Consider the following 24034-nt stretch of genomic DNA (forward strand, 5'->3'; position numbering starts at 1 on the left):
GTTTTGAGAACTACAGATAGTTTCATATTGTAGGATCCTCAAGTGTGAGTGCTGGGATAGAGATTCTGGGAACCATGATTTACAAAGAGCTGGATGGAAGTAAGGAAGAGGAAGGGAGGAAAGAGCTAGGACAAGAGATTGGTCAGTAGCCAAGTGAAGAGATCATAGAAGGTTATTCTCTCATGTTATGGTGTTTGCATTTTATGCTGCAGGAAAGAAAAACTCATTTAAGAAATTTATCAGGTGAGTGACTTGATCAAATTTATATACGAGTACGATGTTGTTCAGCAAATAATAGATGCTTGGCAAGTATTGACTTGAGAATGTATAACATTGAAATCACAGAAGTTACTTTAGGAAAATATGAAAATGGTTAGCAAGACAATGATTCCTGAATAAGAGAAAACATTGAAATCATCTAGGTTTGTCTGCTATCTATGCCAATTCTAAAGTCCCACTCCAACCATTTGAATTAAATAAACTGGTAATATATCTGGGAATCTGTATCTTAGCAATCACTCCCAGGAAATTCTGATACATATAGTGGTTGAAACATATTTTGATAACTGATTTAGAGGAGCCTAGGATTGTTGCTTCAGTGGATTGAATCAGGTATGAATGAAACTGGGTTTAAAATCTATCTCTGTAATGAATTATGATGATTATGATAATATATATGGATGTCAGCAGCACAATGCATGTATGTACATTTCTCTGTGTATGAACACATTCTGGGAGGGATGGGTTATCCCAAAGTCTTTTAAAGCATTATCCTCTTTTAATTGTCCACAATCCCATAATCAATGCAAAAGAAGCATTTTCCCCCTATTTTGCATGTGAAAATTGAGTCTCACTGACGATAAGTGACTTTTACAAAGTTACCTAGAAAACAACAGGCAGAGAAAGAATGAAGAATAAGTTCATATGATTCTTTAGTTCATTTTAATGTTTTCTCTTCCTCATTGCATTTCATAGCTTATGTGATGATTAATTTTATGTGTTAACTTGGCTAGGTTATTGGGTTTCAGTTGTTTGGTCAAACACTGGCCTAGATGTTGCTATGGAGATATTTTGTGGATAAGGTTAGTATCTACAAACGGTTGACATTAAGTAAAGGAGAGTACTCTTCATAATAGGACTGTGCCTCATTCAATGAGCAGGCGGTCTTAAAGGGAAAGAACTGTGAATTTAGGGAAGAAGGAATTGTGCTTTAAAACTACAGCCTCTATTCCTTCATGAGTTTCCAGCTCATGTAAATAGGACTCGCCAGCTCCCACAATCGTGTGAGCCAATTTACAAAAAAATCTGTATTCTTTATTCATTTTATATATGACATTGCATTAATTCTTTTACTCTGGAGAGCCCTAACTGATAATTGTCTACTTATATGACTAATCTAAGCAAATCTCTTGACGTTTAGGAGTATAATAGGTAACATGATCAGGTGAGACAAGAGGTTCTCCAAGGAGGAAGGTTTTATCTTCCGGGGGACATTTAGCATGACTGGAGGCTGTTCTGGTCACCACAACTTGTGGGAATCAGGGGACCAAGCACTCCTATCTAGTGAGTAGATGCAAGGGATGTGACTAAACACTTGACAACACACAGGACAGTCTCTGGAAACAAAACATTTTCTACAACGGTGTCAAGACTGAGCAAAGCTTGCTCAGACTAAATATGCACTTCCGTCTGTTCCAGCTTTAAAATTCAATGAATATCAAAATGCTTGTGCATCCAATGCAGCAAACAGGACAAGTGTGAGAAAGTATCTGTGCTATGGGTCTTGAATTTTTGTGTCAATAGACCCAATAGTTCATAATCTTGTATTTTCAGTTTATTCTGATATATCTGTGTTGTCTCATTATGTTTTGTCTCTATAATCGGTTGAAAAATAGAGAATACATTAAGGTTCACTGAGTTTCTACAATGTCTTAGCAATTTCACATATGTTGACTCATTTGATCTATAAAACAGTGTTCTAAAATAGGCATTATTATTCCTGCTGCCCTTTTGTATATAACCGTACAGTCTCTCAACCCTGGATAATATTGGAAATAATACTTGGTTTTCCTTGGCAAATAAATGAGCTCATTATTCTTGCTCACCTAACTTTTTAGTAAATAGGTCTGAGAATTAAACAATCTGAACCTCAGCACAAATCCATGCTGCATGGGATTTTCATCAGACTGCAAACATGAAAATTCCAGGGAAAAAGACAGGTCAAGATATGTTTCACAATTCTCAGCATGATCTTTATAGAGAGGGAGAGAAAGCTAAAGCCCTTGTCATTTTTATGTGACACTCTATGTAATGAGCAGAGGACTTGCCTGGCAAGGGAGAGAAATCAGTAGACTCAGTCCATAAAATTAAATACTTACAGCTCCAGTCTTGTCACTAATTAGGTATGTGACTTGGGGAAAATTGGTATCTTTTTTCCTCAGTTTCTTCAAATATAATCTGTTAGGTTGGGCTAGTCAATTTATCCCATCCTTTCCAATCTTATGAAACAAGGTCTGATTTTTCAATCTACTCATCCGGAATTCATTTAAAGTGTCTCATATTTGTCAATCTTCCTTGTAGAACTTAAGAGAATGTGTATGTGTTTGTATGGGTGGTGGGGGGAGATGGAGCTGTGTATTCATTTCCATTTCCTATAAGTGTTAAAGTATTTATTTTATGATTTGAAAAATTGAAATAAATGTTTTTGGCTTTAAACAAACCTCCAGGAATATAATTTTATGTATTGAAAAAATGATTTAGATAAAGGTTTAAATTAATGATGAATATAAATGTTTACACCCAATAGTAATAAAAGAGGTTGAATTTGAGTGGAAATGTGTGCTTATACTCGTGTTTGGTTTAAGGGATCTCATAACACTTCAAAATAACTCCATAATGGGAAGACCAAATCCAAAGGAGCTGTGACTGTATTTTCCTGGTCTGCGCTTTTGATCCTTACTGGCCTTATATCCATATGGGTGTGTTGAAGATGGTAGCATATGTCGGATTAAAACAAACAAATGATACTGGAAGGATGCATTTTATGGCAAATACAACAGATTTTTGCCCCAACTTCTATGGGGTTATGGAAGGTGAATATTTGATAAAAGAACATAGTGACACACCACAGAAGGATAGTTTTCGGAGTCTGTGGAGGTTGCTCTACCCAGACCACCCTCATTTTAGATATTAACCCTCCCCATTTTCCACTCATGCTCAAATGGTAAAAATTTGTTAAAATGTCAGACTGTCAGCACACTGCTAATTATGCCAAACTCTTGACAAGAAAAGAGGCATCTATTAACAATTCCAAGAGAGTGATCTCATTGCATGAGGGTAGCAAAGAGCATAAGGTGCCTGCTACCAGAAAGAACAGTTCTAGATTCCCAACCCACGCGAAGCTTTGCAATTGTTGGGTCACCAGCAAAGCAAAAGTCACACTTTCACTGGTGGAAATATGTTTAATCACCAAAAGAAGAGAAAGAGTAAGACAAACTTGAATAGTGGATCTCACTCCCCTATGGCCAATGAGTCTCAATCTGCTTGCCAATACAGGTGCTGCTCTATGTTCAACTTGTGTCACAGTGAAGGGATCTCACTCCTTCTCCATAAGGAACAGATATATCAGCAAAGTTGAGCTACAGGTCATAAAATAGACATGCCTTAATAAGATTATCTCAGTGAATGTTTTCACATATGCTCAGGGAATAGGGGAAAGAATGTGGCACAGACCACTACCTGCTATGGAGATGTGTTATTTCTCAAGGTCCTTACAAGAAAGGAGTCAGCTTTCATTTATCATCCAGCCAAATGAGCCAGGTTGACAGAATTCAAAGCAGAGGCTTTTTATGGGTGAAAAGAAGGCAGGCAGAGTTTGGACTAACCCCTACCATGAGTTTCTCTCAACCAAAGCAGGATTCAGATTAAATTGAAGCTAACATATTCTGGAAGGCTACCTTACTGTCTTAGTGAAGGGTGATTAAGAGCCATGCTTTCACAAGCCAATGGATTTGTAAAGTAATAAGTAGTTTTAAAAAACCTACATAGCGTGATGTCACCAAGATGGCAGAGTGGCATACCCCCACCAAAGATTTAAATAATAAGTGCAACCAGGCAGAATGATTTTTCTCAGGGCTCCAGAAAACAGTTAAAGTGTCAAAGGAAGATAAAGCCAACTCAAAAGTGGAGGAAAAGCTTGTATTACCAGTTTAGAAAACTAGTTTTACAAAATAGACTAACTTTAGACATCCTCACTGAAGCACAGGGTGGCACGTACACCTAATTAATGTGCAGGGCTGCGTATATATATTCCTGGTCATTAACACAATGTTTCACAAGTGTCAAATCATATCTAAGAACAAATTCATAATATTGAGCAATTATCAGTAAACACCTTGTCTAAATGGTTTAATTCCCTTTCTTGGTCATGCTGGCATTTCTTTGAAGGGTTGTTATCTCTGTGTGATAGACTCCTAATGTTCTGTTGCCTCTTATACTCTTATTGTGGAATATAGATGTAATGTCTTTCCTATAGTCAACATAGTCTACAGCACGGAGGTGGATTGTGGGGATCTAGGACCTGGAATTCCCGTGCATATTGAGACAAGGTCATTGCATGTGGCACCTATATGACAAGAATAGAAATAAAAGGTCTTCAAACAGCCTTACAATGTAAATGGCATCATGGCAAGGCATTGAAATTCCCCTCCCCTACTCAGGCTGAAAGCAAACATCTAAATTCCTATGTCACTAGACCCTGTTGAAACTCTGTTACCATGCCCTATGAAAATTCTTTGCCCTAAACCCTTATAAGCCACCCACTGGTACTGTCTGCCCTTTGAGGAGTATAACCTTCATTTTCCATAGCTGGCTACCATTGTGGATGATCCCCTCCTGTTCACAAGTTCTAGTTAAAGTTCATGTTTAACTCTCAAAAACCAAAAAATGTTTGTGTGGCCATTGCTGGCCTGTTTCCTAATCCCTCTCTGGCTCAGTGTGGAACTGGCTCATACTCCCAGTTTGGTCCTGATTCAGCTTCTGTGGGGAACAAAATTATCCTTAGAAACATACTAGCATTCATGTATATCTGTACCAATCTCTCTAGTAAGAGCTAAAAGTACTGAACCAGGACACTTGTGGCAGGCTTGCCTTCCTGGACTTCCCCAGTATATAGAAGTACTTTGCAGGGTAAGTAATATGTTTTAAGAAAATAGTCAAATCACAGCTGCCTGGGACAGAAAGTCATAAGCTTTAAACTAGTGCATGGAATTTGGAAGAAAGACTATTCCCCAGAGAAAAAATATATATATTTGCAGTCAAGTAAATGGGGAAATTCCTAAGGCCAAGCAAACATGCCCAGAACAAGGCAAATGCTTAGAAAAGACTGGAAGAACTCTATGACTTAGAACTATTGCCAGAAGGGCTAACTTCTAAAAGAGAGCCAATAAATAAAGAATGGGAAAGGTGCTTTCTTTTCTTGCTTTTGTTTTGTTGTTAGCTTTTGGCATTCATGGAAATCTCAGTCACAACACTAGTAGAATGCAAGCATAAGAAAGAGATGCCTTAGTGACCAAATTCTAAAGATAAAGCATTAAAATGTTAAAATGTCCAGTACACACTAAAAGATTACAAGGCATGCTAATAAATAAGAAATGAATGCCAATGGAAGGAAGAAGGTAAATTATTAAAAACTATCATCGAGAAAGATAAGACTTTGGACATGTCAGACAAAGGTAAATAAATACATAAATAAACAAATAAATAAATTTTGAACATGGTCAAAAACTGAAGTATAAAAAAGAAAGGAAGGATGGATGGATGGATGGGTAGAAGAAAGGAAGGAAGGAAGGAAAGAAAAAGAAATAAAGAAAGAAAAGAAAAGAAAGAAAGAAAGAAAGAAAGAAAGAAAGAGAAAGAAAGAAAGAGAAAGAAAGAAAGAAAAGAAAGAAAGAAAGAAAGAAAGAAAGAAAGAAAGCAAGAGAAAGATAGATCTAAATAATTAAGGAAAATCAGGAAAATAATAGTTGAACAAAAAGAGAATTTTGATAAATAGAACTCATTAAAAGGAACCAATCAGAAATATTGGAGATGAAGACAACAGTGGCTGAAATAAAAATTTTCATAGAGGTGCTCAACAGAAGATTGGAGGTAGCAGAAGAAAAAATCAGTGAAATCAAATGTAATATAATTTAAATTATTCAGTCTAAGCGACAGAAAGAAATAAAAAATGAAGGAAAGTGAACTGAGCCTAAGAAAGCTGTGGGACACCATCAACTCTGCCAATTTATATGTTATGGGATTACCAGAAGGAAAATAATAAAAGAAAGTGAAAGAAAAAATATTTAAAGAAATAATGGCTCTAGGATCTGTCCTGTAATAACTTGTTGAAGAGTGCTTTGAAAACTATTATTTTTTATTTCTTTGCTTTGCATATATGTTATACTATATAATAAAAAAGTTTAAAAAAATAAAGAAATAATGACAGAAATTTTCCTCAATTTATTGAAATATATGAATATACACATCTAAGAAGCTCAACATATTCCAAGCAGAATAAACTCAAACAGACTCACACTGATATATATTATAATTAAACTGTCAAATATCATTGGAAAATAATCCTGAAATCTGCAGGAGATTCAATTCATCACATACAAGAGATCCTCAATAAGATTAAGTGTTGATTTCTCACCAAGATCTATGGAAACAAGAAGAAAGTAGGAAGAAGTATTTTAATAACTAAGAGAAAAAAATTGCCAACAAATAATTCCGTATCCAGAACAACTGTTTTTCAAAAATGAGAGTGAGTTTAAGACAAGAAAGGTAAATAAAATTGGAGGAGTTCATCATCACTAGACTGGCCCTACAAAAAATGATAAAAGGAGTTATTCAGGATGAAAAGAAAGGACAATATACAGTAGTTCAAAGGCACATGAATGAATAAAGCTCTCTTATAAAGGTAATGGCATATATAAATTATATATACAAATATAAATGCCAACACTGATGCATTTTTGGTTTGTAACTACAATGTTTACTTCTTAGAGGATCTAAAATGCAAATGAACACAAGCTAATGATAATTCTATGGAATAGGACACCAGTGCATAAAGATGTAATTTGTGACATGAAGAACAGAAAGGAGGGGAAAGGGGTTAGAGGAACATAGTTTGCATTTCCTATTGAAGTTAAGTTGGCAATAAATTAAGCAATATTGTTGTACATTTAGGATGTTAAATTTAAATGCTTTGAGTTCATAAAGAATAACCTAAAAAATATGCACACAATGAAATGAGAAGGGATTCTAAATGATCCATTATAAAAGATCAACTAATGCAAAAGAAAGCAGTAACAAAATAAGTAAAGGACAGAAAAAGTATAAGATGTACAAAAATCAAATAGCAAATGGCAGAAATAAGTCCTGCATTATCTATTTTGTCTGGTTGCAATCCTAAAGAATCATAGGTAATGCCAGATCCACAAGGTGTATTTCATGTTACATTATGCTTAATTCTTGTGTTTTTTTAATTGTTTAAAATACAGTTTCTCTATTTCAACTATCTGGAAATATTTGCAAACTTTTAACATAAAATAACCCCTTAGAAACCTGGAACCATCTTTCCAGGCTACCTTTGTAGACTTCTCCCTGGTGCTCAATAAAATTGGACAAACAGAGAAGTATTTAGTATTCCTAATGAACAATCCTGAAAAATGTTACCTATTTTTCAGTGAATGTGCTAACTCTTAGACTGCTTACAGATACATGTAAAACAGGTAAATTCAGAATTAGCATTTTTCTTTAAAATGTGCTTCTTTCTGCCTTTCCAGGTAGTGAAAGGAGATGTAAAAGTATTTTCTTCTCAGTTCAGGCAGAACATAGACAGGTTGTCTTGGACAGAAAATAGTGAAATAGTTGTTATTTTTAAAAGTTCCTAAAAACAAAAGGATCTAATATTAAAAAGACTACAAAAGAATATATTGTATACTTGGTATTGTAAATAGTAAAACTAAGCACAATGAAAACAGACTACATTTAGTTATTCCTTTAAAAACAATGGTGTTACTAAAATCAGAAGATCCTGAGATTAGCTCTGCACATGCCCTAAAGAACAAAGAAATAGCAAACTTACTGACCTGTTAGTTTTTTGTTTTGCTTTGATTTGACAATAAACAAATGTTATTTAGGTAAATGATGTAATGAATAATTGATCAATATATTTCAATATTTTATCCAATATTAAGTTCATTGTTTCAATTAAGTTATATTAAAATTTACAACCTATTATGGTTATAAACAAAGTATCAGTGAGAAAGTGAACCATGAATAATATCTTATATATTTAGTGCTTCATTGCTGAATTTATATGTCTCTTCAATCATATATGTTTGTCTTCCTTTCTCACTTCCTTGACTACGAGGTATTTTAATGACATGTTAGAAGACAAAGATGGAGACAACAAAGTTTAGTATTTCAAATATGTATGTTTTCTGAACAGGATCATTGCAAATTGTAGATATAATTTATTCAATGACTTATTCTCCAATTTTGCTATGTTTTATATTTGTATTCAAGATATGGTAACATAGAAATATAAAACCCAAGAGACGTATATAAATATATCAGAACCCATCCCCTCACAGCAAATTCAAAGAAGTTGTTGGAGAAGGTAAACATAAAAGGAAAGGGGAGAACATTTCTGATTTCAGAACTTTTCCTTTTTCTCTTAAAGCTTTGATTTGCTTATTTGTTTTATATTGTTTTGAAACTATATGCTTAATAGAAATAAAGATTCCACCTCTGTTGGGATCATGCTAATGTAAAATAGATGAGTCTTTCCATGACTAATAAATAATTGTTTTACAGAGTTACAGTATTTTACAACTGCAAAGCATGTATTAATGAATTGAGTTATTTGATGCTTTGGTATAATAAGCTAGAAACTGTTTCTGGGTAGTATTTGAAGTTTCTGATAAAGAACACTTAGTACAAATGCAAAAGTTACTTTTATATCTGTGTGTGTGTTTCCTTGCATGCGTGTGTGTTTCCTTGCATGCGTGTGTGTATGTGTATTTTGGGACATATGCATGCATCTTAATTAGATACTTATTATCTAATTTAGATAATAAGTGTTATCTAAATATGTTATTATTTAGCTGTTATTTATTTAGCTGTAATTAGATGCTTGAGATTTTATTAGTTGGTTGATGAGGAAATTCTTGAAAGGAGTGGTGTCTTAGTTTTCTAGGCTGTTGCAAATATCACACAACAGGTTGGCTTAAAGAACAAACATTTCTTGTCTCACTGTTTCAGAAGCTAGAAGACCAAAATCAAGTGGTCGAGAAGGCTGTGCTTTCTCCCAGGAGGCTGTGGCATTTTGGCACGTTCTTGCCTCACTCCTTGGTGTTCCTTGGCTTTCATCTCTGCATCCTGTCATATGACACTCTTTTCTTGTGTTTGCTTTTCCAGTTTCTGTCTACTTCTGGCTCCTGTGTGGCTTTCTCTGACTTTCAGTGTCTGTTTCTCCCTGTATGAAGTCACCAGTAATATGGATAACAGCCACTTCATTCATTTGGGCCACACTATCCTTAAAAATAAAATCTTCAATAGGTCTGACTTACAATGGGCTCACATGCACAAGAATTGGATTGGGACTGAGGACGTAGTTGTATTGGGGAGTATAATTTAATAAGTGAATATTCTTATCTGAACATTTTACTTCAGAGAAACATTTATCTGAAGTTTAGAAACTATAAATATTTCTAAAGCTTAAATAAGAAACTTAGGATATATGGTCTTTGATTTATAAAGACTTCTGTATACTATAGCATTCTTCCTTCTACTAAATTTATCTAGCTAGTTTGATAATTATCTTCAATAGTTTTTATATCATTGTAAATTGAGCTGTTTGTCAAAACTGGGAAGTTCTGAAATTTAACAATCATACCTGTATTTTTTTCAACTTTGATCATGGCATGAGACATGCTCAAAATGGCTTGTGCCCCCATTAGAATACAACTTGACAACAATATCTTGAACATGAGATAGTTCAGGTATTTTGGAAAACTCAGTCATTCTTCGATGCAAATTGTTTGAAATTAATATGTGCTTTATAAATGTAAATATCAGGTTCATTCCTAACTGGAATTCTATCAATTGTCTTGGTTGATACTGAGTTATATGATATTTAAGAGAATTTTTGCGTGAGCCTACCATGTAAACCAGCAAAGGTATTCAATACGGAATCTACTGATAAAATGCAGTCTTCCTGATTTGTCCTGCCACAAAGGGAAACACATACAGTTAGACATAAACTAGGAGTTTTCAATTTAGTCTACATATAGCAGATGTCATATCTATGATGAAATACATACATAGGCCATACAACAAAATAAAATAAAACAAAACAAAAAAAGATTTGTGTGTCAGCTCCTGATTTATTACATTATTTGGATGAAGAAGTTTGTAAATTATATTCAGTTTACATTGGATAGATATAAATAAAAATGTAAGTCCTTAAATAGCCACGTTTATGTTTTCCATCTATTATCTATGTATTATTTATCTTTCTATCATCTAGATAGCTAGTTATCCTCTATCTATCTATCTGTCTATCTATCTATGTATCTATCTATCAATCAATCAATCTATCTATCTATCTATCTATCTAATCTCGTCTTTAACATCTACCATCCTCAAACTCATACTAGCTTAGAGGAATATACTTAAATATTGAAGTTTTAAATTATTATTATTATGTATACAGTTAGATGATTAAGATATAGTCACATGTTGATAAAAATATATTGACTTATTTTCTCTTGTTGGAGAGTTTCTAAGTTAAATGAAAACTCCAATTATTTAAAAAGTATAGCCAAAGTCTAAGTAGTGTATACACATATCTAGCTTTGTGAAAATGTGTTTCTTTCATGAAGTTTCTTTTTTTTTTCAAACTTTTTTTATTAATTAAAAAAAAATTAACAAACAAAACATTTAGATATCATTCCATTCTACATATGCAATCATTAATTCTTAATATCATCACATAGTTGCATATTCATCATTTCTTAGTACATTTGCACTGATTTAGAAAAAGAAATAAAAGGACAACAGAAAAAGAAATAAAATGATAATAGAGAAAAAAAAGACTACACATACCATACCCCTTACCCCTCGCTTTCATTTACCACTAGCATTTCAAACTGAATTTATTTTAATATTTGTTCCCCCTATTATTTATTTTTATTCCATGTGTTCTACTCTTCTGTTGATATAGTAGCTAAAAGGAGCATCAGACATAAGGTTTTCACATTCACAGCGTCTCATTGTGAAAGCTATATCATTGTTCAATCATCATCAAGAAAGATGGCTACTGGAACACAGCACTACATTTTCAGGAAATTACCTCCAGCCTCTTCGCTACATCTTGAACAACAAGGTGATATCTACTTAATGCATAAGAATAACCTCCAGGATAACCTCTGACTCTGTTTGGAATCTCTCAGCCATTGACACTTTGTCTCATTTTACTCTTCCCCCTTTTGGTCGAGAAGTTTCTCTCAATCCCTTGATGTTAATTCTCAGCTCATTCTAGGGTTTTTCTCAGTCCCTTGATGGTGAGTCTCAGCTCATTCCAGGATCTCTGTCCCACATTGCCAGGCAGGTCCACACCCCTGGGAGTCATGTCCCACGCAGAGAGGGGGAAGGTGATGAGACTGTTCGTCATGTTGGCTGGAGAGAGAGGCCACATCCGAGCAACAAAAGAGGCTCTCTTGGGGGTGACTCTTAGGCCTGAATTTTAAGTAGACTTGACCTATCCTTTGTGGGGTTAAGTTTCATGTGAACAAACCCCAAGCCTGGGGGCTCAGCCTGTAGCTTTGGTTGTTCACACTGCTTGTGAGAATATCAAGAATTTAACTTGGGGAAGTTGAATTTCTCCCCACTCTCACCATTCCCCGAAGGAAGCTTGCAAAAACTTTTCCAGTCACTGATCAAATCATTCTGGGATTCATCGGGGGATCACTCTGGACAAACCAACAAAATCTCATGTGCTACCTGAGATTCTAAGTACTTTTTCATGGAGTTTCTTAAGCGTTTTTATTGATGTGGGCAACAGACATATGAATATCTGATAAAACATTACTTTTATGAATAGAGATGTTGAAATTATAACATATTGTCTTTAATAGGTTAATTAAAATTAGATTTTTTTTTACAATCCTTACCTTTTATACTATCTGCAGAAAACTTACTAACAACCAGAATAAAGGACTACACATTTCCTGCTTAAAAGCATGATCCCTTGAGCAGGTATAAAAATATACAAGTTTTCAAATTCATACTAAAAATAATGTTGATATATTTATTATTGAAAATTTGAGCAAGATAAATTTGAATATGTGATATTCTAGCCCCTAGACTCCTCAGTAGCTACCTGGTATTAATCAAGCCACGTGTACCAAAATGTTTAGCCCTTGGCTTAAGAAGATATATTATGGTGTTTTACACCTGTAACTGTGAAAGACAGTAATACAAATAGATTTTTACAGGAACTTCTTGTGGCCCAGGACTCTGGAATATATAATTAGAGAAGTTTCTGGAGAAAATAAACAAAATGTTGGGCAGGCCACAGTGGCTCAGTGGCAGAGGCCTCGTCTGCTATGCTGGAGACCCAGGTTTCATTCCGGTGCCTGCCCATGTTAAAAAAAGAGAGAGAGAGAGAGAGAGAGAGAGAGAGAGAGAAACAAATGTATAGGGGTGAGAATTTTGGGTCCCAGTGGGTACCATTCCAAGTGTATAAGCAATGAATGACTGGAGACTCAGGGAGCTTTTTAAAAACAAATGGAGAAGACAGTAGTTGTACAAAGAAAACAAATGCCTCTTTCTTTTATTTTGTTCTCTCTTCTCATCACAGATTTGCCTCTGAAGTTGGCCTTGACATGGGCTATGAAAGAATAAGCAAAGTATTCTTTTTTAGAGTAAAAGCCCTAAGCAGAAACAAATGAATCATTGCAAGGGGATTTTTCAAATGAGTATGAGGCTAGGCAGTCCATGTTAAGTTTGTTTGAAGTTTCAGCTTATCACCCATCTCTCTCCCCCACTACCAATAAACTGATTACTTGCATTGTAATTATAGAAATAGATATGCTGCCACTTTCTTTAAAACATGAATGCTAATGTATTCTGCCTGCTGGATCAACATTCAAAATAATCCACAAAATGAGCTATCAGTCCATTTCAAAAACCATTTCATATATACTCTGAATACTTTTCTACAAAATATACATGCAAAATCATGTGGCTGCCAGGCACATGTGCCAAACACTGTGTTAGGTGTTTGGGAATAAAAATGAAAGCAAATAGCAACTATTTCCTACTACAAAGTTGTATTCTCTATGGAGACAGAGACAGAGCATGACACTCATTTTTAATGTTTCTATCTATCTATCATCTATCTATCTATCTATCTATCTATCTATCTATCTATCTATCTATCTATCTCTATATATGATAAATGCAATTTTTGAAATCACTACAAAGTTCTGTGAAACTGCTTTGGAATGGGCTCTAATTCAACCTGGGAATTGAAACAAGCTTCATAAAAATTTTATATGGATCTTGGAAGATATTGGCATTTATTCCAAAATGAGACACTGCAAGATTAAATATTCTGAAACAGTAGAACATGTACTAGACCCTGGAAAAGTTCAATATAGTTGGAATGGAAGAAATCATTCTTCATATTTTTGTTAATGAAATAGTATCATCTATGCTTCTTTGAACAACTCTTTCGGATCTAGTAGTTCTCATATCAGTAAAGTTAAATCTATCATCTATCTATTTATCTATATATCCTACTATCATGATAGAGAGATATATGTTATGACATAACCTCAATTTTATTTTTCTCTCTTTTGGCAGTAATGCCACATAGGCATAACATCTACTCTCTAACACATGGCATTTTGATGTTAAAAGAAGTGTCTTAAAGGTGAACTGACACTTGGTCTGTGGTTTCACCCCTGCAGCTTTTGATGGTTAGTCTATGTGTCAACCTGACTATGGTAAGGTACCCAGATAGTCAATCATACATTAATGCATGTGTTGTTTGAAAGCATTTTGTAGATGTTGTTAACTACTAAAATTAACATTAAGTAAAGGAGATTATACTCAATAATGTGTATGGGCTCTACCTTAAAAGGATAAACCGAGGCTTCCTGGAGAAAATGAAATCTGCCTCAAACTCCAACATTGATTCCCGTCTCAATTTCCAGCTTGCTGGCATGACCTGTAAGTTTCTGATTTCCCAGTTCCTAGAATTGTATAAGCCAATTCATTAAAATAAGTCTCTTCAAAACATCTCTCTGCATATGTATATGTCTTTTTAGATCTATCACCTCTATCTCTATATCTATATCTATATTTGTCCTTTTTGTTCTGCTTTTCTGGAGAACTCTGATTGATACAGAATTGGTTCTAGATTAACTGAGTCATAACAATAAATTTCTAAACTGATTCTGGGGTCCCTGGAATTGGTTCTCTAACCTGATTAGATTTAAAGGCATTGATTCTGTTTCCTTGGGGTTGATCGATGTGGCAGTAGAGTATGCAAAATATCAACATCGGATACTTTTACTCAGGTGCTTAAATAAGAAGCAAGGTTCTGGGTGACCATGATTTTGATAATTTAGAACACTTTTGTCAAACTAATGAGAGTGATGAAACTGACTGGTTGTTCCTGACTGCACTGAGGAAAGCAGAGAAAGAATAGTATGACCTCGGGGCTGAAACTTCCACCTCAAGCACCACATAGAAGGCCTGAAATTCTCTATGTCTGCACTGAAAGAAACCCTTATCTCCAGTAGCTTCAGAAATGAGATTTCTGAAAACCAAGAATGGAGTCTTATCTTGTAAGTGGCTAAATTATAGGCAAATTGAATTTTCAGGGTGTCACGTTAATTGTGAATGAGAACATGTATTGATTGAAATGGGAACTAATGGGCAGATCCTGATGAAGTAGTAGAAATGAAATGCCTAAGTTCTACTGAGTTCCTTCCTCTCCATTAAAAAGCAGCCCTTCCATCCCTATCAGAACAGATGTGTTGTGATTTGCCTTAGGAAACTGTATTGGCATACCCTGAGGTAATTGCCTTGAACAACAGTACTGATTCTCTTCAAGACATAATCTCAAAACCTCTCTTTATTTCCAGACCTCTAACTAGACTTGTGGCCAACATAAAGCAAAGTTCAAATGCCTGAATGGCCTGGTATATTATAGAGGAAGGTATCCGAAGACTTGGGGAAATTGTAATGTTAGAGTGGATTTATTATGTAAGACCTGTACAATCACTAGTGATGGGTCCATAACGAAACTTACTGTGAGGGAGCCTCAGGATTCTTGAAGTTTTACGTGGACACCCTTCTCTGCAGGTAGAAACTCCAGTGAGAGCTGGTAACACTGAATTAAGATCCTTGAAGGAAATGGGGATAGCTAGATCCTGTTATGGTAGGGGCAAGTAGTAGTACTTGATCACAAAAGATAATGTAAGCATGGCTACTATAATGGTGGGCAGAGTCAAAGTAATAATCAGAAGACTGACTCACAGGTACTTATGACATTGTTAATCATGGTTTCCCAAGAAAAGAACTAGATGGGAAATCTATTAAATTCTTATTTGATCTGTATAAGCAGAAGAGTTCTAGGTCAACTGAATAAAAGTCTACTTTGAATCACAAAAATAAAGAATCATGGCCTCTCAATCAATTTGCAGAGTTGAGACAATTTACAGACACAGAAACCCTTGAATAAAGGAGAATCTGGGTATCTTTGAGGAACGACCTGTTACACTGACAAAAATGTATAGTTTTAATCTTTCTCCCAGACTTTCCTAAGTGGACCTATGGCATAACATGCTAGACTCATCTAATCCATCTCTTTCATTCCTCTAGAGACCTGAACAATTGTTATTATTATTATTATTTGTATGCTGTATGGCGGGGTCACATTTCATTATTTTTCCGTGTGAGTATCCCATTACTGCAGTGTCATTTTGTTGAATTTTGCTTTTCATTTGTTTGTTTTGCTTGTTTGTTTGTTTTGGGAGAAGTGCACGGACTGGGAATCGAACCTGGGTCTCCTGCATGGCAGGAACTCTACCAATGAACTACCCTTGCACTCCCAGAACAATTATTTTTATTTTGCCCTCTCTCCTTTCTCTGCCCACCCCACAAACATTTCCTCCACAATCCACATTCTTAGCTCACAATTTCACTACCTATTTCACAGAGAAAGGAGGAGCGTTTAGAGAATAATGTAGATTAATTTGCTCTACATTTTTTCCTGTTCCATTTGTGTTAGTAGAATACAAAGATCAGGTAAGTAACTTATAAATGTTGCTTTTTTTATCCCATCTTAAAAATCAGCAAACCTCATGATCTCATATTCACATGCCATCTCATTTCTCTCCCTATTACAGAAAAAGTCCTAGGAAGAGTTGCTTGTAACCATTCTCTCCATATTCTTTCTTCCTTTTCTCTCCTGAATCCACTCTAATTAGATTTTCATTGCCATCACTCCATTGAAACCACACTTCTTAATCTCACTTATCATCCTGTTGCTAAATCCATTTGCCATTTCTCTATCCTCATCTAGCTTGACTTTTGGCCACATTTAACCCAGATGTTCCTTTCTTCTTTGAAACATTTTCTGTTCTTGAATTCATGACACCAAACTCACATTGTTTTCCTCTTGGGCTACTCTTTCTCTGATTCTTTTGCTGGTCATTTATCATTTCCATGAAATTTAAATACTGGAATGCTTCAGGAAGGGATGAGACTTTGGTGACATGAAAGAAGCATCATCTCAGGTACAAAATTTAATAAGTTGTCAAAATAAATCAGTAATGCAAATAAATAAAATTATTACAATATTTTAAAAATGCAGATTTTATGTGAAATTCTTTTGATACAAAAAAGTCATAACTTTTCCATCTGAACTCTGGTATCTGTAAGTGCATACTCAACATCTCCTCTTGGGTTTCTAATGGTTACTTCAAACTTAATATGTCCAACACTGGGTATCTTCTGTACCATATTATCTCCTCCCACAATTTTTCCCATGTCAGCAAATAAGAATATTATCCTTCTAGTTGCTCAGGCCAAAAAGCCTTGGTTTCACCCTTGATTTTATATTCTTCCCTCACCCTACACCTGGTCCTTCAGCAAGTTTTGTGAGCCATATCTTAAAATTATATGCATAATATACACATATTATATATCTACCAATGCACATACAGACTATAATAATATATTTTAGAAATAATATTAGGTCATTTCTCACCATTCCTAACTGCTACCATCTTAATTCAAGGCTGCATCTTCATTTGTCTGTATAATCACAGCTGCCTATTATTTGGCCTCCTGCTTTTGCGCCAATGTGACCTATGTAACAGTATCACCTCTAAAATGATACTGTTAAACCTAAATTAGATCATGTCATTTGTGCTCTCAAAACTATCTATACGATTCCATTTTACTATGAGCAAAAGCCAGTGACCTTAATGTAACCTTCCAAAATGAAGTACATTGAGGATAACTACAAATTATTTGTTAAGCTTCCCATCTTTAGATGGGAGCTGATTTATCCTCTCCTTGAATTAGAACCATATTTAGTGATTTGCTTGATAATACATTATGAGAGAAGTGATATCCTTGGTTTTCTGAGGCTGGATCCTAAGAAGTCTTGCTGCTTCTACTTTCATTTATTGGAGCTTACTTTCTGGGGGAAGACAGCTTCTATGTAAAATTTATGATGAACCTGAGACCATCATGCTATGAGGAAGCCCAAAATATAGAGAAATAGATGCCCAGTCAGCTCCTTTCTGTACATGACATCTCAGGTCAAACACCAAGTATGTAATTGAAGGAGCCATTTTAGACATCAAGCCTAACTGAGACTGTAGATGAATCCAGGCTCAGTCAACCTCTGTCTTCTGCCACATAAGGATTCCCAGCAAGAACATTACAGCAGAGCTTCCCTGAACAGTGAGATGCAATGATACATTATTATTGTTGTTTTAAGTCTCTATGTTTTGGTTTGTTTTGTTGCATAACAATAGATAATCACAACAGAATCTGGAACATGTAATTTAGGTGTTAGTGAGCAAATCCAAATATATATATATATGTGATAGGTGACATTGTGACAGGTGAGTAGGCAGATGCTGGGAGAGCCTCAAGGAAATTATTAGTAATAGTTGGAAGGCCTTGAGGAGAAAGTTTGTGAAGTCTGGAAATATAGATAGCAAACTGTAATCAAAAGTTAGAAAAATGGTGACCCTTTTAAATTATGGTAGAATATTTGAATAAACTTTACCCTTTGGTAACATGGAAAGTAGAAAATGTAAAATATCTCTGATGAATTCCGTGATATAGATGGGGAGATTTCTGAGCTGCATGTTGAAAGTGTTCCTTTGGCTTCTTCTTGCTGCCTATGATATGATGGTCACCGATGAATTAGTATATGAACTACCCAATTTAAAGGATCCAGGACATTCTATACTGAAAAACAAAGATATTACCCATTCTTAGTCCTACAGGCAGCAAAAGACTCAAAGTAAGAAATGACCTCAGCAAAAAAATAAAATTCAGGATCAAGCATGAAAGTACATCCTTGGCATAAAGATGCCAAGGGTGTTGCTATAAGATACTTTGTTTTGACCTCATAAGTACTGAGGGTGGGATTGGTAGATTTTCTAAGAATCTTAAAGCTATTTCTCTTAAACAGTTTCAACCAAATAAAAAAGGCCTCTGAAGCTCTCAAAGTCTTTCGTGTTACATTATGTTGGTTCTCAGCCCAAGATAGAAAAGAGACTCAATAAAATGATGTCACTTTGGTCTTTTTCTAATGCAGTGAAATGTTTGGAAATTTGAAAATCCCAACAAAGACTTCAAAGAGTTAATTTGTTTCAAGTGAAAGGTACAGAGACAGTAGGAAATTATAGCAGCCCTTGGACAGCCAGCCATCTACAGATTCTTGGAAAACAAGCATTCATAGGGAAGAATCCGGCTAACATTCCTCAATTACAAGTATGGGGGCATTTCTTATGCAAACGGAAGGAGGATCAGAAGAATAAAGCAAAAGTCCAAAGGGCCAAGGGAAGAACTGGGAGGTATCATTTCAATGAACCAGGATTGGGGTCTAATCAAAGAACAAGTGACTCTTTCTTTGGATTTCAGAACTGGACGAGTGTATATCATGCAACTCTTGTTCCCTCCATTTATAACACAGTGTATACTATAACTGTTGTATCTCTGACTAAAACTCTGCTTTGTGTGTGTGGGCAAAAACTCTGTCTATTACACAGGCCATAATATGAAAAGAAACCATATTGCAGAACCCATACCGAGGTGCCTCATGCACTATCCATCCTCAGACATAATTTAGATGGCTTGATCCTGGATTTTGAGCCCAGTCCATTATGAGTGAGGCTCTGGGAATCTTGAAAAGGTGGGAGTGTATTTTCCATAAGGGAGAGATATACGTGATTTGTGGTCGGAAGTTAGAGTCTGGAAGATTAAAGACCATTACAAATCCTTAGCTTCTTCTCTCATCCAGACTTAAGAGAAGAACTGGGGTGCTCTTAGTGACTTGCTTACACCACAAAATGTGATAGAAGAAACATTCTGGGACTAGATCAGAAGAAACTTTTCAGTCTGCACCTGAATCTGTTAGGAACTTTGCTCAGAGAGAAGGCAGATGCTCTCTAAAAAGTCTGAGTACTCTAAAGTTTTCAGGCTGGGAGGAAACCCAAACTAGCCACGTGAAGAAGTCATTTGGAGAGAGAAAGATGTTTGACCAAGTCCCAGCTGTTTCACTCATCCAAAACCATAACCAAGCATATGCTTAAGGAATACATTTTGTATCACAAGCCCAGCTGAGCCATCAAATCCAGCCCTTGTCAACATTTACGTGCAACCACGTGAAAGATGCTGAACGAAAGCTATCTACCCAAGAACAGTGGGTAAATGGCCTCATCATAATTATTTTCTTATTCTCTAAGCCATTTTCTTACTACTTATGGCATTATTATATTAATCTACGAAATTTGGGGTTGTCTAATGAAGGGTGTTATATTTTGATAAGAAGTCTACAGCAATAGATAATTGGAATAAAGTCTAAATAATCTGGGTCACCATTACTCTTCTAAGTTCATCTCTTAGAAGCACACACCAAGAAAATTTACAGTTGAAGAAGAGTTGATAATTGAAACATTGGTAACTGATTTTTAAAAATATTTCAGTCCTCTCCAGTGTTTTCTGTCAAAACACATTCATTATTAACTGCTTCTTAAATTCCTTATCTCTTTTATGTGCATATCTCCAAATTTTTCTTGCTCTGAAAATAAATTCAAGAAATCAGCTGGGACATGCCATTCTGTAGGGATTAGAGGCAGATTTTGAGTTCTGCTCTATTTGGTGGGAAGAAGAAATTTCCATATTGAATCTGCACTTGTCAGATGTTATGACCAAATGCAGAATTTTGTAATCAAATTGTCTTGGATTTTAATCTGACCTGGTTTAATCTCCCTGCAATAGCAGCCCCCAACTCTTTCTCTCTCTTACCTCTGATATTCTTTCAGTGGTTTATTTTTAGCAAATTCCTAACAATTCTTGTTTGTTTTTCCTTTAAACTTTATTGATTTGTCTAGCTATGGAGTGTGGGAGAAAGGGGGAGAACTGATGGCATTATGTTAAATTTGTAAAATGTACTAAGGCAAAACAAACACCTTATGACGTATTTTCCTCAAGAAAATAGTATAAATTTCTCCTTTTTTCTAGGTCTACTTTGTTTTGGCTTTCAGGGATGTATTGTAATTTTTGTCAGGTAGATTTTAACTATTTCTCGTTAAGTTTTGCCTTGGAATTTTATTATCTATTTTGCTTTGTAAGTGGTCTCTTTCATTATATTTTCTGTAATTTTGGTTTGATATATTTCAGCTATCTAATTTTTATAGTTTTTCACTTTCCAAAATTATTTTTGCAATTGCTGGATCATTTGTTATCCCTTCTTTAGCTTTGCAAGAAACTGCCTATCTGTCTTTCAAAGTAGTTGCTGTATTTTGCATTCCTATGTTTAGTCAATTTTGTTAAAGTGGAAAACTGTTATCTTTCAATTTTGCAGCTAAGTGAAATAGTATTATAATGTGAATTATGAGAATTTTCTATCCAAATTAAATATCACTGTGAAGCACACAGTAAGGTGTCATCAAAGAATAACTCCAAATTTTGTATGAAACTAATTATGCTGAAAGAAGTTGTGTAATGTAGTCTAAAATTAGTCGATGATACCTAGAATGTAGGCAAAGGTTCATATTCACTTTTGTTGTGTTTCTTCACCTTTCTCCTCCAAAAGGCAAAGAAAAAGTGAGCTGTGATAGTATATTTTTCAATTTACTGTATTTTATAAATTGTGCGGAAAATTTAGAATTTGACAACTATCTGCACAAAATCTACTGAAAGCATAAAACAGAGATCTCAGTTAGACTGGGGAAAAAAAACAAAACAGAAAATAAATCAATTGATCAAAGGTATGTTTTGATAAGGAAAATCTAAAGTAATTGACCTTGCTAAACTAATAGAGAACACTGGAGATAATTCACTTCAAATAAATATGAGTATAGATATGAATTTAGAGGTGAAAAATGTTAACTAATTTTTGCCATATGGTTACAATTATAGTGGCACATTCTTATTGTAGTCAAAGTAATGAAGCAAAAAACATATTAAATAGTAGCTGGACCCCATACAATGGCATAATTAATAGATAAAATTGAATATTACTTTGGTTCATAACCTTGGCCTCATGTGTTGTTCATGTATAGAGCAAATATGCCAGCAATATGTAAGAAGAACCCTGGACCAGCTGCTGACTAAAAGAAGCAATCTTGATGGAAAGAACATTGAAATACTGGGTGTAAGATAATAATCTCTCAGAATTGCTGAAAACACTTAAAAGGCCAGAAATGAGATAAAGTGATTCCATACCCCATTCATTTGATGCCACTCAGGCTTCTCTTAGAAGTTGCTCTTCCTATTTCTAGGTATGCACCCAAATAAAGTAAAAACAAGACAGAAACAAGTACTTGTATAGCAGTGTCTGTAGCAGCATTATTCACAATAGACAAAATGTGGAAACAACCCAAGCATGTATCAATAAAAGAAGGATAAACAAATTTTGAGAACTGCTGCAACATGGAGGAATATTAAAAACATTAAGCTCAGTGAAATGAGCAAGATGCATTGGACAAATTTTGTATGATATCACTATAGGAGATTTGCAGAGATAGGAAATATATTTGAGATTACTAGGAGATGTGAGAATAGGGGAAGTGGGAATGTAAGTTAGCTAGATATCAACTGTGCATAAATAAAGAAAAAATTGCTCTAAATACCTTACTCTAAGTATGGGTCTCTTCTCCAAACTTTGGGCTTCTAAGGGCAATGAATATATCTTTTCATTCTATTTATTTGTTCCAATGCCTAATTATTAAACTGCAGTGGGAACTAGTTTATCCATATCTAAAAATGTTTTTAAAATATTCCATGTTTGCTGCATCTCAGAGTTCAAGCATGCCATTTTTTCTTGAATTCTCACTCTAGAATTGGTCTTGATGACCTCTATCAAAATATATTAATTTTAGATAATTTCTCATGTCCATTCTCCTGATGCTTTACCATTTTTCCAAGCTTCCTGGAAAAGTTCATTTCCTTCCTTAGGCTCTATTTTGTCCTACCACTTACCTACTAACCTTTGTGGCTTAAAGCAGATAGCTAAGCACGCAAAAATCCAGGAGTAAAAGGTAGAAATTAAATTTACTTGTTCTTGTTTATTCCATATTTCAAAGATTTTTCTGTTTTCTTAATCTTGGAGTATGTTTCAATGAATAAATATTTTCAGGAATGGAACAATAATTCTAGCATTGTTAAAACATTTATTAAAATTTTGAATTTAAGGTGATTTAGCTTTGATTTTATAACTTTGTTATTCTGTGAAATTAAAAACATTATTTAAGATATCTTATATCTGAATGTAGTTGGCTTTCATGAATTGCATCCTTATGATTTGCATAATTGCCTGAGTACTTAAAACTAAATATTAGCCTTCATCCTCAGTTTCAATAAGTAGTCAATTATAACTCTATTTCTGGATATTTTGTCTTCTTTTTGTGTACTTTCCATAAATGCCATATCATTGGATAATCAACTCCCTCAATATGAAGGAAAATCCTTTTTCCCAAAATTGCACTGAGAACTAGCTAGTTATTGCATGGTGTATTGTATATAGATTATTGTTTTGAAGTAAATTAGATCTGACTTTCTCTAGATCATGGTCCTTCTATATGCTGGGTATAAAAAAGGTACATATAGAATGTTTGCTATACATTGATTCTTTTCCTCTTAGTTCTCAAGTCCACTCTCACATCCAAATCTTCATCACAGAATGGATGGGATTCTGTAACAGATTTTATTGCAAGTGACGTTTCCTTCTCTCCCATTACCTTACCCATCCCAGGCATCCACACTTTAGTCATTGCGTGTTAATTCAATTCTACTATTTATACATACCTTCCAATTTTTAACATTCTAACTCATAACAACTACCAACTCTTGTCTGTTATTTTGTAACAGCCTCTTCATTTGTTTCACTGCTGCCAGGTTTGATCCTCTACCAGTAGGTATCTTTACTGTAACTTCAGTTATCCTTTTGAATTGCAAGTACCAATATTTCTTGGTAAAATATTTGAATAGCATTATTTTGTTCTTTGAATCAAGTTCTTTATCTTTAGTATGGATTACATGACTTTTTATGAACTGAACTCTACCTAACAACAATTTTAACTACTAAATATCCCCAACCTTCTATCCACCACCTACCATTACAGTCATATTTTGCAACATTACTGAAACTCTTTCAGTTCTTCCAACATTTCACATATATCTCTCCACTTAGAATCTTTCAGTTTTTTCTCTCCCCATA

The sequence above is a fragment of the Tamandua tetradactyla genome, chromosome 22, assembly GCF_023851605.1.
Source record: "Tamandua tetradactyla isolate mTamTet1 chromosome 22, mTamTet1.pri, whole genome shotgun sequence".
NCBI classification, from domain to species: Eukaryota; Metazoa; Chordata; class Mammalia; order Pilosa; family Myrmecophagidae; genus Tamandua; species Tamandua tetradactyla.